General features: G+C 35.9%; 1 protein-coding gene across 1 annotated transcript in view; it reads left to right on the top strand.

The window, feature by feature from the left end:
• The window catches only part of LOC134675472 (ATP-binding cassette sub-family D member 1), a 97,535-nt gene that overhangs the window by 39,199 nt on the left and 43,369 nt on the right, over positions 1-14,967 (top strand). The window contains exon 2 of the mRNA XM_063533741.1: positions 3,763-3,800. The gene's annotated coding sequence lies outside the window, so the exon portion shown is untranslated. The remainder of the gene's footprint in view (positions 1-3,762; positions 3,801-14,967) is intronic.

The following is a 14,967-nucleotide window of genomic DNA, read 5'->3' as shown; positions in this document are numbered from 1 at the left end:
GGCAACGGAAATACATCATCTGTGAAAATTTCAACTATCCAACCATCACAGTTCACGAGATACAGCCTGGTGACAGACAGACGGACGGACGTACAGACTGACAGCGGAGTCTTAGTAATAGGGTCCCGTTTTACCCTTTGAGTACGGAACCCTAAAAAACACTTCGCACATACCTTAAATTAAAAAGATCTTTGTTTTAGAGGCGTTCACTTTAAGGTTGGCTTCACTGTAGCCGGTTACCACAAGGACCGGAAGTATCGCAACTAGTTACGAAGTGTTGCAACTAAGGAACTGGCCCGGTTAGGCAACCTACAGGAAATACGAGTAGTACCTACAATTCTACAGCCAGCAGTAGTTATAATAATTAATAATCAGATCATAGGTTAGATCAGAAGACGGTAATCTTGGAAATGGCGCGTATATGTAGTACGCCGGTTCCTCTCTCTGCGGCCCTGAGGGTCTACCGCGAACCATGTTCAATGTGTTGCCTCCCTGCCACACTTACGTACAAATTTACAAGTGCGACAGAGAGGCAACACGTCGAACGTGGTTCGCGGTAGGCCTCTTCTGGCCGCGTAGCCAAGATGCCAAGAGTCATAGAGAGACATAATGCTTTTCGTTGTCGTAGCGATAGCGATTGTCACCTTGGCTAGGCCGGCTGACCACCGGCAGCTTTTGCCCGCCCCGCTGCCCCGCACCATAAGTTAGGTTTTTAATACAGATGCATAATTATTTTCCATCGTATTTTCACGAAAACGTACGAACGTGAAAAGTGGTCGAAAAGTGCTCGAGTGGAGACCACGGACTAGCAAGCGCAGCGTAAGACGTCCACCCACAAGATGGACAGACGACCTTATTAAGGTCGCCGGAAGAGGCTGGATGCGGGTCGCTTCCAACCGGTACGTATGGAGGTCCATGGGGGAGGCCTATGTTCAGCAGTGGACGTCTTATGGCTGAAAAGATGATGATGATGTACGAACGTGTCTCTTTAGTCTCTATTTCAGTCTCGGTACATAAAGTACTGAGGTTGACTGAAGTCGTATGACAAATCTGAACGTTTCCGAGAAAATACGATGGAAAACTATATGCACTACATCTGTAATGTGTTTATTTTCCTTGGCGTGAAATTGTCCTTCGTGTAAAGAACCCTAAAAGTGAAAAATATCGATAACGATGCCAAATAAACAACTGCACTATTTGTGTTGCATAATACTGACACAGAGCTAAGAGTCATTGTCTCAGAGGTCGCGAGCCCATATAGCTGTGCTTTCGTTCCGTCTGAGCTAGTGATGTGACAGCTATCGATAACGACGATAACACAACACTTTACTTACTTTGTAGAAATGGTGACACATGTTGAATTTTGTAACAATTGTAACATAGTCTAGATTACTGGACAGAAAAATGTCATAATAGTAGAAATGTTTCTTTTTTCGTAAAGTCGTAGCCTTTATTTTAAGACAATTTAAATTTATAACAGAGTACATACTGACTTAAAGCTTCTTTTATAAAACTACTTTTTTTTTCAAAATACTACGAAGAATATTAGAAACTACGTAAGTATGTAATTAAGTAGTCCACTAAATTGCTGAATGACAACTCGACATTAATTCAGCCTGATTTGATTAATGCGGATGTCTTTATATGATTTTTATGAAATCGTTTAATCTTGATACTTACCCATTACCTTGAAATTTAAAACAAGTCGATTTGATAAGATTCGCACATTAATATTGCGTACGAAGGTTATCGTTGTTCCGGTTTTTAATGTACCTAATCAATTATACATACGTGTTGTAGATAATGTTAGTATGTAACGAAAGATAATCTTTTAAATAAATCAAGTATTTTATTATATAAGCTTGTTAATGACTTCTCATTTATTATTTTACGAGTGTTGTATTTGCATTTAAACTTTTTTATTACTTTATTAACGCGTGACTGACTGAATACTTCGTATTTGTACACATCTGTTTAAAAAGTCGGCTTAGTTATATAATCTATTTTATTTGAATATCTTAATTTATTTTGTAAAACCTGATGACAGATCAAATTTAATCCAAATCTTGGCGATAACGCACTAAGGGGCTATTCATAAATTACGTCATTTAAAATTAGAGGGGGAGGGGTCTGGACATCGGATGATGGTAGCATGACGTAGGAGGAAACAGGGTCATTCAAAGCATTGATTTTTGGATGATTTTAGGAGGGGGGAGGTCAAAAATCGCCAAAAATGGCGTAATTTATGGACAGCCCGTAACGTACAGTCATTGTTTTATTTATAGTTTTCTTATACCTAACGAAAGTCCATGAAAATATTGGATAGGTACTGAGGATAAATAGACACTACATCATAAATTATACAATATGACGATTCCATCCTGAAGAAATAATTGAAAGCTGTATGAAAAAAAAAACATTTTATTAGACTGAAGTTAAACAGGTGACAGAAAGTATGAAGCCAAATAAGTACTTAACTAAAATAAAACTTAAGTCGAAGACGGAATATATTATTTTTTGCACGCCCGCAACTCAATCAAGTCTTTATTACGCAAACAAGCCTGTTTCTCAAGTTTACGGTATAGTACAAGTTTATTAAATCGTAAAATGGGACTTAATCGCGTATTCAAGTTTTAAAATTTACCTCCTCCCCCGTCCCGTCCCGTTTTACAATTTAATTTAAAAAGTTTAAACCATTGTACGACAATTTTTTACCCAAGTAGCGACGCTATGATTTGTCGACATCGATAGTCAGCCGTGGCGCAGCACTAGCCTCTTAGGTTAGACAGTTATGAAACGAAGCACTCTTACTTTCTGCGGGTTATCTAACCGGCCCGTGCGCTTGCGCCTTCGTCTTCAATGCAATTCATATTTTACCAGATTGCAACGAAGGCTTAAAATAATAAATAAATAGTAGTCTGCAATGATTTTGATAGCACTGCAGTGCAAGTGTTATTTATACGTCAAAATTTCATGGAAGTTTGACGTATAAATAACACTTGCATTGCGTGTTATCAAAATCGTTGCAAGCTTATCTTGATCTAACTCTAATTATAGGACGTTTATAAAAGGCCATTGGAGGGCTTCGTCACCTTTTCTTTAATGTATGACATCCGTGAAGTTTAACTCTGCACTTTTTTTTTATTTGGGAAATTTTATGTTATTTCTAAACTGAATCACAAGCAAGAATAATTTTTTCTCCTTTCGATCCTGATAGGAGAAAAAAGTGTTTCAAGATTTTTATTTCTATTTCGTTACCATTTTAAAGAACGATAAATATAATTATATTGAGGACATTTTGGACACTTTTTTTCTGTCCTTTTTCGTTGACAATTTGACGGAAGCCGTTTTTGCATAAAGAAGGAACAAACTTTCAAATCTCTAAACATAAGCAGGCGTGGCTCACTCCGCGATTTCGTCGCTTTGCAACAGGTAGCTAAGTACATCCGTTCGACCCCAATTTTGGGGTTTGCTATAAGCCGCGCGTGGCGCTGTCGCCACCTAGCGGCCATATCTGTGCTGACCGTGACAGACGCGTTTTGTTACAGAATGAGTCTTCTGTACCTAATACTATTATTTATTCTGTGACATAAGATTCATGTGACTTAGGTATACTTAAATACATATTTAAAAAGTATTTGTTTGCCTCCTATATCATAAAAAATGTAAAAAAAATGTTGTTTGTCAAAAAATATTACGTCTTACGTCTATTACTTATCTATGTCACTAATTTTGTCATTGACGTTTTTTTTTTTGTTTCAGACTAACGCGGAACACACGAATGAAGAACTTAGTATAAAGTGAGTGTTTTAATATTATGTTTTCTACAATTTTAGATATGAAATGTATTATTTGCCAATCCGTCTGAAGTGGGCGGAAACTGACACAGGACGGTAAACTGACGCAATTACCCTATTCCGTCGCTGGTGATAACAAACTTAATCTGACAACACAACTGATTTGTTTGTGCCCTTGGCTCGTCTGGCTTTGACCTCTAGCCGCCCAGAGACCTATAAAAAGGTCTCCTGTTCCATTCTAATTTGAACTTTGTGTTGACTAAATAAAATTTCATTTTGCTTGGCAAGATTTGACGTATCCGGGCGGCTAGATGATAAAGATGACTGGAATGACACCCCTGATATCGATAAGTGTTGAACGTTGTACCGGGACTTGAACATCGATATCGATAAGGATTGTCTATACTCTATAGTAACTAAATGTGACGTTTTCAACCTAAAGGTACCACATTCCAGGTTATCGATAAGGTTGATTTTAAATTGAAGCTATATTAAGAACATCCGTGTTAGACTCTTATTTCAATCATCTTATAGTTAGTTTTTTTAGTATTAGAAAAAAGGTAAACGATTTTGATGTGTCTTTTAATTGAAAAACACGTTTTAAAAATAAGTCGCGGAAAATATGTAACAATTATGAATCTAATACGATCATTTATATTCTTCTGCTTTAATAAGTAATAGTTACTGATTTTTAAAAAGCGTTTTCAATTAAAAGACATGTCAAGATCTCTTACCTTCTTTCTATAGTTCGTTTTTTTTAGCAATAGAAAGAACTCCACAGAAGCAAGCGTGCAGATTTTATCAGGCTCTTTAATTGTTAATAATTATTGAATTATCTAATGTAAGTAATGTAGCATGGTCAATGCATATAATTTACTTCAAATGATTACCGCTAAAACTGCCGGATTTGGAACCACAAGCTTACTTCTGCGAAGTTCTTTCTAATGCTAAAAAAACGAACTATAATGCAAAAAAACAAAATATTCATACATGCATGTGTCTATGTACAATTTGTAATGTAACTGGGTGGTTGACGTAAATAAATGTATATTCAATTACACAAACGGGTCTACCGCGATATAATTTCATTGTTTTTACCTTTAATTCCGACGTTTCAGCTGAGTTGCACCAGCTGTGGAACTCAGCTGAAACGTCGGAATTAAAGGTAAAAACAATGAAATTATATCGCGGTAGACCCGTTTGTGTAATTGAATATGTGTACAAAACGCGAGAGTTTAAAGTGTTGTAAATAAATGTATCTTCTTTATTTTTATCTTAGCACTTACAATACAATACAACCCCTCTGGTACTGCTGGATGTCCTGGAGCGACGTTAATTGCTTACCATACTGTGATTCGTCTGCTCGTTAGCTTCCAATATCATTAAAAAACAACAAAGAAATTTTAAGTTTCACTTCATAATCTGACTTGGAACGTCGCTCGGTGCCGTCAAAAGTATACTCTGATACTAGATGTCGCTACGTGTCTCCCGTTAATATACCTAATTAATATATTCTGGGATATAAAAACTCAAAAATGCGCGTTTTCTCGCTAGATCGATTTATCGCCCCCGAAAACTCCCATATACCAAAATTCATCGAAATCGTTAGAGCCGTTTTCGAGATCACCGAAATATATATATAATACTCGTATATATAAAAATAAACATATAAATAAATAAAAAAAACAAGAATTGCTCGCTTCAAGGTACTACATAGAATCTATATAGATAGAAAAGTATAAAAAAATTACTTGGCCAAAGTCAGGAATGTCCGATTTCAAACCATCAGACGACCGGTCTGGCCTAGTGGGTAGTGACCCTGCCTGCGAAGCCGATGGTCCTGGGTTCGAATCCCAGTAAGGGCATTTATTTGTATGATGATACAGATATTTGTTCCTGAGTCATGGGTGTTTTCTATGTATTTAAGTATTTGTATATTATATATATCGTTGTCTGAGTACCCACAACACGAGCCTTCTTGAGCTTACTGTGGGACTTAGTCAATCTGTGTAAGAATGTCCTATAATATTTATTTATTTATTTATTTGTTATTCGATTGCTTTAATCTCTTGTAAATACGTCACAACCGAACTCCCACTAAAGCACCTAGGCACCTATATACTTATATTTACGAACATATGTACACGGAAACTTCCTGCAATCGTGCGTCAGAGTCGTCAGACCTTAAACCGGTCGTTGAGACCTTGTCGCTTAACCCCTAAATACTGTGACGTTTTCAGCCAAAAGGTACCACATTATCTGTTGTTAATAAGGCTGTTTTCAAATTGAAGCTATATACCGGGTGTGGCCTGTAATATGAGCAAAAAATTAAACTGTAGGCAGTACTACTCATACTGACTAACATTTGTTCAGCGACTTTTAAAAATAACTTGTGGTTTGATTTTTAATACACTTTTTAATACGCAATGTATTGCGAATTTTGTTTTGTTTAAGGCGTGACAAGCAACGTCAATCACAATGATATGGCGTGGCGATGGCGTCCATTGAAGATAATATTTATATTGTATGAAAAATACAGTCTGAATAATTCATAATTTTTAAAAGTTTTAGAACAAAAGTGTCAGCGTTTGATGTCAATCTATGTTTTAATCAGTGGCGTGCAGTGGAGATAAGACTTAAATCGGGCTCTAGAAGAGTCATTCTTGAAGGAATGTAACGCAAACTATAAAAATCGGCAACTTTTTTTTTGGTCATTTTGTATGGACTGCCTACCCTAGTGCCTACCTTTTTTTGTATGCACTGCACGCCACTGGTTTTAATTATTTGGTCATGCTACAGGCCACACCCGGTATAGCCCTTTTGCTTGAGAATGGCACTTTGTAGTTTAAATGAAGAAATTATAATTAAATTAAATATCATTTATTATCAGGAAACTAAGGCCCATAGATACACACCTTACAAACTAACATATATACAATAGTAAAATCTTATGACTCCTCTACACGATGGGCCAACGCCGGCCACTCCAAGGGATGCAGCCATGCGGTAGCATGAGATAGCAATATCATTTGCTCTCTCTAACGCATAAATGCGTTATTTCGGCGACACGGCGGATAATGTTTAATGTACCTATGCCAGTTTTTTTTGAGTACCTATTTCTAAAATTAGGTACCTACAAGATAACATACGACAGGTATGACGTAACCCACAATATATGACGTTAATAACATCTGATCCTTATAACTGTATAACTAGATTTAAAAAGTGCATTTTTAGGGTTTCGTACCCAAAGGGTAAAATAGGGTCCCGTATTACTAAGACTCCACTGTCCGTCTGTCTATCACCAAGCCGTATCTCATGAACCGTGATAGCTAGACAGTTGAAATTTTCACAGATGATGTATTCCTGTTGCCGCTATAACAACAAATACTAAAAACAGAATAAAATAAATCTTCATGTGGGGCTCCATGCAACCAACGTGATTCTATTTTGCCGTTTTTTGCGTAATGGTACGGAACCCTTCGTGCGCGATTCCGACTCGCACTTGGCCGATTTTTACATTGATTGCAGGCTATCCACGTGAAAGGGCCATGTTGTGGGAACGAACACCTGTGGCCCCATTATCACGTCTTCTGGAACGATCGATATCGCCGCCATTGCTTTTACTACGTTCTTATTAAATTCTATTCAATTATATGAAAACAAGCATAGGCCGACTATAGGGCTCGGCCACGACATCGACATCACGCGACTGGCGACGGCGGCAGCGACAACCATAGTTGCGGGAACGAAAGGTCGCTGCTGCCGCTGGAAGTCGCGCAATGTCGTGGATTGTGAGCGGTAACCATAGCCCATGGATGCCTGTGACGTCAATAGTGATGTTTTACAATTGTCGCACCTGTCACCGTGGTGAAATAGGGGCCGTTTTTGTACAGAGTAAAGTCTGAGGGCTTACCGCGAACCACGTTCGACTTGTTGCCTCCCTGTCACACTTACGTACGAATTTACAAGTGCGACAGAGAGGCAACACGTCGATCGTGGTTCACGGTAGACCCACAGATCTGTCAATGTTAGATGCCTGAAGTGTGTAATTAACAGACATCGTACATTTTATAGAATTTTTGGTGCAGGGAGTGGTGTAGATAATTCCAACTGGTAAATTAAGAGCCAACAGGAGTGGTCATTTCTCCATACAAACGTACTCGACTGTTTCCTCCGTGGGTTTTGATGCTAGCGCAATGATTTTTTCAATACAGATTAATATTCTCAATATCTGTGTTGGACCGTTTTGCTTTTTTTGATATTATTGTTTTTTAAGGCGCTAGAGCCCTTCAAAAATGGCCAAAATGGCCGCAATGACAGGTGTAGTATTCAAAACTGATATCAATTAGCCAAAAAAGCAAAACGGTTCGACACAGATAATTTCATAATCGTTTAGATTTCCAAATTTGGTTACGATTGGTTAAGTTTTGGAGGAGGAAACAGTCGAGTACGGAACCTCGATTTTTGAGATTTTTACGCAGGATTTTTACGCGGCTCCTAAAACTAGTGCGATAAGGATTTATCGCACTAGTTTTAGGAGCCGCTTCCGTTAGCGAGACGGGTATATTTATCTAAAATATTTAAAACTCAGCTCCTGTTTCGTCTTAAGGTTAACATTAACGTAATTAACGCTAATCAATCATTAGGGTTCAAAATGTTTAGGTATACCGATTCCGTTAACACCACTCCGCTGCACCGAAAATGCTATAAAATTTACGATGTCTGGTAATTAATCATTGTAAACGATAATTCACTATAATGTCGTACTAAAAGTACGTGTAATAAATTAAGTTTTAACTGTATTCATAAATCTTCTAAGTGTTCAGGTTTTTTTGCGGTTTTTACACGCAACAATGACGGCAAAATGCTGAACTATGGCCTCTCTTATCGTTAGACTAGAATCTTCCATGTAACCTTCTAAGTCAGCCATTCTCAAAGTGTGTTCCGCGGAACCCTAGGGTTCCGCAAAGCCTCTGTTGGGGTTCCGCGAAAATATCTGGTCCAGAGTGATGAACGAAATTTTTTAATTTGGGGTTCCGTCAAATATTTCGCTTGCCGAAAGGGTTCCGTCACCAAAAAAGTTTGAGAACCGCTGTTCTAAGTCAAAGTCACTTGCCCCCGTCTGGCAAGTGACTTTGTTTGACATAAAGTTTTAAAATAATTGTAGGCTCATTTAAGATTCTGACGGAAGATCAGCGCTGCGGTCTCCGCGTATTTATGTTGATTCAGCGCTTAGGGGTCATCCATTAATTACGTCACACGAATTTCTAGATTTTTTGACCCCTCCCCCCCTCCTTGTCACACTTGGTCACATTTGGCTAACCCCTCCCCCCTAGTGTGACGTCACGTTTTTTCTACGAAATCGCCAAGTCGAATTAAGTGAGTACCTAAGTATTATTAATATTTTATCAAAATATTTTTGACGATATAAATATTAGTAATTTTCTAACCTAAAACTGCTTAGGAAAGAAAATTAAACGAATAAAAACGATTGTCGTTTTAAAAACTTGTTATTTAAATGTACACCGAATAAAATAATATAAATAAATTTTCGGTTACTGATGAAGTTAAAGTGACGTCACAAAGTTTGTGTTCCCCCCTCCCCCATGTCACAATATGTCACATTTTCTTGACTCCCTCCCTCCCCCTAAACGTGTGATGTAATTAATGGATGACCCCTTAGTCAAAGTCACTTGCCCCCGTCTGGCAAGTGACTTTGTTTGACATAAAGTTTTAAGTCATAAGCAGACATCGTAAATTTTATAGCATTTTCGGTGCAGCGGAGTGGTGTTAACGGAATTTGTGTAAACAATTTCAACCCTAATGATTAATTACGTTAATATTAACCTTAATTTACCATTTCACTTTGAATTACCTATACCAACTCCGTTGCACCAAAAATGCTATACAGTTTACGATGTCTGGTCATAAGTCATAACTGTAGGTTTATTTAAGAGCCCTTCAACGTGCACACTAGCGCCACAGCTAAATAATCGTGGTTATTTAAATTTAAGGTGGTTCTCCTTGCTCGATTTTCACACAACTTTCTTGGCACCCTAGCTCCTATTATATAGGGTTTCTTCACTTGTATATGTAATGTTTGGGTAGTATATATATTTCTGTCTTCGCTTAACGTAAAAAAATACTAGATTTTGATTAAAATTATTAAGAAAAAAGCCTTTGAATATTGGTAAAATTTTGCCTCATTGCTTGTTTGTGTGAGTGATGCTTATAGTATCGGTGTAATTCTAACATGGCGACTTCATTTGACAAGTAATCATTTTTAATTTGTCAAAGGTGTAACAGATGGCACTTTAAAACCGCAACACAGATTACCTGTGTATTTTGTTTTATTTTCACTCAATAGAGGGAGGTATATTTAATGCACAAAGCATGTTACGAGTATACCTACTCATTTAAGAATCTCCTTTCTGATATAATTTCATTCCCAGATTTAATATAACTTAATAATTATTATGATTATTACACAATAAAATACATTTATATATTTATAGAAAGGTCAGTCCAAACAATCATTCGCGTTACGGTCGTCCACCGAAAACCCTTGTGAATTCTGCTTTCGTTTCGGTAAATGTTCTCTGGAAAAGCCTATATTTATTGTAACAATGATTTTTAAACTAAAATACCTAGCTATATTTTTCTCAAAAATATATAGGTATGTGGAGAAAAATGTCATCTTCTTGTAAATAAACAAGATTCTATAATATCTTCTGCTTGTGCATAACAATAACATTAGTAGATGATATTTTTAGGGTTCCGTACCCAAAGGGTAAAACGGGACCCTATTACTAAGACTTCGCTGTCCGTCCGTCTGTCCGTCTGTCTGTCACCAGGCTGTATCTCACGAACCGTGATAGCTAGACAGTTGAAATTTTCACAGATGACGTATTTCTGTTGCCGCTATAACAACAAATACTAAAAACAGAATAAAATAAAGATTTAAATGGGGCTCCCATACAACAAACGTGATTTTTGACCAAAGTTAAGCAACGTCGGGAGTGGTCAGTACTTGGATGGGTGACCGTTTTTTTTTTGCTTTTTTTTTGTTTTTTTTTGCATTATGGTACGGAACCCTTCGTGCGCGAGTCCGACTCGCACTTGCCTGGTTTTTTTTTCAAAAATGCTGCCTTTCACCCGAGTTAAAACACTCTACTTTTCATTTCGCATACGAGGAAAATAAAATGCATGTGTTTTTTTGAATACATTTTTATAGTAGGTATTTTTGAGACTAGGTATTTTTGAGAGTAGGTATTTTTGAGAGTAGGTATTTTCAATTAACAATTTGGCCAAAAGTAATTTTTGGAATGGGGAGTCAAATATCAGAATGGAAATTGTATAACAAATCCATTTATACCCAAATTTCAATTGCTTATTGTAAAAAGAATAATAAAATCGTACTTGGAATTGGAACCTAAACTGCTCTAGTGCAGAAACGTATCATTTCCTGCACACCTTTTACAACAACAATGACCCTCTTTCATATATTCGGTCAAATTGTGCTTTTTGAAAAACTAATTATAGCCAGCCTTTTATGAATGTAGTATGATACCTTAGGGTATGGTGCTTTACGCACACTAGCGTCCCTTCCCCTCCCCCTGACGCAACCCACCCTTTTTGCATGAAATATGTCCCGGTTCACAGTTTTTTACATTTTTTGAGGAAAGTATACATTTTAGGAAAAAGTGTCAATGAAAGAAGTAATCCTTAATAAATTCTTAATAAAAAAGGTCATATTCATTTTTATATATGATGCACCTAATTCATGTATTAGCTTGTCAAAATTTGAAATAACATAGTTTTTACTTAGGGTTCGAAACTCATTTATTATACACGGTGTAACATGAGGAAACCGAATAACGACAGCGTATTCCTGATCACATTTAGAGACAAAAATGTCCTATAAACTTTTTTGAAATTCGCCTAGTTTCAGAGTTAATACGAATAAAAAAAAACAAGTTTCTATTGTTACATAGTTCAAAACGCCTTTTTGATGGCGATGTTGCTACTATGGGATTTAGTCTAAATATCCTTATTGATATGTCAAAAAGTGACAAGTAACACTTTGCAAAAACTAAGTTTTACAAAAAAAAACCATTTTAAGTGACAAGTTTACCAATAGCATTTAATTTTTATATACAAATTCATTCATAAAATTAAAAAAAAAACCAAACAAAATTTTTTTTTTTGGCGAAATTGACCTAAACAGATATTACATCTTTTCCTTTTTTTTGACCTCATGTATACATTTTAGGATAAAAGTGTCAATGAAAGAAATAGTTCCTTATTAAATTCTTAGTAAAAGAGGTTATATTCATTTTATAACACTTATTATACAAGGTGTCCTCAAGAAATGCGAAAGATTTTATTTCTGAGGTCAAATTAAAAGAAGGAAAAAATGTTTGTATGAGTTTAGGTCAATTTCGCCGAAAACAATTTTTTTTATTGTTTTTAGGGTTCCGTACCTCAAAAGGAAAAAACGGAACCCTTATAGGATCACTCGTGCGTCTGTCTGTCTGTCCGTCTGTCACAGCCGATTTTCTCCGGAACTACTGGACCAATCAAGTTGAAATCTGGTACACATATGTATTACTGAATCGCGATTAGAAAGGGATTGAGATAGCTGTCAATCCATATTGATTTTGACGTAAGTGTATGGAAATCTGTTATTTCTAATCCCTTTCCGATCGCGGCATGATAATAAGTTTGTAAACAAATGAATTTTAAACATGGGGGGCCACTTTTGGGGGGTAAATGAAAAAATTAAAAAATAAAAATTTTCAAACTATATCATGTTACATATCAAATGAAAGAGCTTATTGTAAGGATCTCAAATATATATCTTTTATAATTTTCGAATAATCAGTTTAGAAGTTATTCAAGAAAATAGGCAAAAAATGACTATTCCCCCTCCCCCTTTATCTCCGAAACTACTAGGTTTAAAATTTTGAAAAAATACATAAAATAGGTCTATACCTATAGATGACAGGAAAACCTATTAGAAATGTACAGTCAAGCGTGAGTCGGACTTAATTACAGTTTTTGATCCGACTCCTACGGATTTTTTAAAGATTTCACTCACGTTTCGCATAAATAATGTTTAGTTTTAAGTTTATAAAATACATATGTATGTTAGTCTGTAAGGTATTTGTAATATGGGCCTTGTTCCCTGAATTAAATATCTAAATAAATAAATAAATAAAATAAAAAATACATTGTTAAAAATTGTGTAGGTAATATACGGAATCCTTGGAACGCGAGTCCGACTCGCACTTGGCCGCCATTTTTTAATTTTTTGAATATACAGGGTGGAAAGGCACGACGATCCTTTCCGCAAAAGGCGGATTGTTTAGCCTAAGCTCTATATTTTCTCCATAGAAACTATGTTAATATGGGCAACCGTTTCTAAATTATGGCCCTTTAAACATCCACGCAAAAAACTACTTTGTTCTAACCCTAACAGGTGACAGGGTCAATGAACTTACTTGTAAACAATCAGTATACGACAGGAAATTGTACTAATTTGTTGCCATCCAACTATTCTTAGGTCTGCTTACAACACGGTAAGAAACGTTGCAGGATTTTCGCTTTCTTAGTGGTTCCACTTGTTCAATACTTGAATGAAGTAGTTATGTTATTCCTTAATATTAATAAATACTAACCACAACATTGTTTACAACGACAGTTCAAATTGTGACATTGACAACCACTCAAAAGTACGCAATCGTCTTATAAATATCTCTGGTTTCCTTGACTGATAAAAAGGTTTTAGTTTCTTAACACGTTTCACAAAATTATTTTCGAATAATTGGAAACTATCTAAAATAATAAAAAAATACAAGTAGGTTGTGTTTGAAGCACCAAATTAACTTGCAAAAATGAAATACAAATAAATCAAGAAATGAAATAAATCAAGAATAAATACTTCTTAAATACCTAACTAACAAACCTTCTGGCGTGGTAGGAAATAGACAATACGTCTGATGTTTGAAATTAAATTGTCATTGAACTTTACTTATCTAACTAATGTCATATTCTTCAAATAAAAATGCCGTTGTTAGATGCTCGTGGTTATTTAAATTTGTGGGGCTATGTAAAAGATATGGTGTACCAAACGGAATGTGAAACTGCGGTCGAAATGAGACGTTAAAGGCTAATTGCTGCTTTTGACAATCTGCGGAGGTAAAATGACGAAGAGCATACAATATCGCATGGGTAATGTGCGCGGGCTCGGGGTGCGGGCTGCGGCGTACATTATAAGACACGGAGGTACATTTGAAAACCGTATGTAAAGAGAAGATAGTGTTAAATATTGTCAAAAAGTAATTATCTAAGGAAGTAATAAAATTGTTTGTAATATTTTTGCATTAATTTGATTTATGCGTCATTCATACATCATTGCGATTCTGTCAACGATCGGAAAAAAGCGGAAAGTCCCGAGCTTTCCCGACGAAGATCCTTAACCTAGCCGTCATGTGCACATGCTATAGGGTTATCACCACAGTTAAAAAGTAGAAAATTTGGTATTTTTATTTTTTACTCAATTAACGATTCTTACCATTACCAATCTGCTCTGGATCACTTAAACGACCTAATACTTCCGGGAAGGATCGTCGTGCCTTTCCACCCTGTATATGTATGTACATAAAAAGTAAATGTTATTGGTAAACTTGTCAGTTAACATGGATTTTTACTTTTTTTTCGTAAAACATAGTTTTTGCAACGTGTTACTTAATTGTCACTTTTTGACATATCAATAAGGATATTTAGACTAAATCCCATAGTAACAACATCGCCATCAAAAAGGCGTTTTGAACTATGTAACAATAAAAACTTGTTTTATTTTTTTAAATTGGTATTAACTCTGAAACTAGCCGCATTTCAAAAAAGTTTATAGGACATTTTTGTCTCTAAATATGATCAGGAATACGCTGTCAAAATTATTCGGTTTCCTCGTGTTACACCGTGTATAATAAATGAGTTTCGAATCCTAAGTAAAAACTATGTTATTTCGAATTTTAACAAGCTAATACATGAATGAGCATCATGTAAAAAAATCAATATGACCTTTTTTATTAAGAATTTATTAAGGATTATTTCTTTCATTGACACTTTTTTCCTAAAATATATTCTTTCCTCAAAAAATGTA

This window comes from Cydia fagiglandana, chromosome 22, assembly GCF_963556715.1.
Source record: "Cydia fagiglandana chromosome 22, ilCydFagi1.1, whole genome shotgun sequence".
Classification (NCBI taxonomy): Eukaryota; Metazoa; Arthropoda; class Insecta; order Lepidoptera; family Tortricidae; genus Cydia; species Cydia fagiglandana.
The sequence above is the reverse complement of the archived record's forward strand: the minus strand, read 5'-3'. Positions and strand labels throughout refer to the sequence as shown.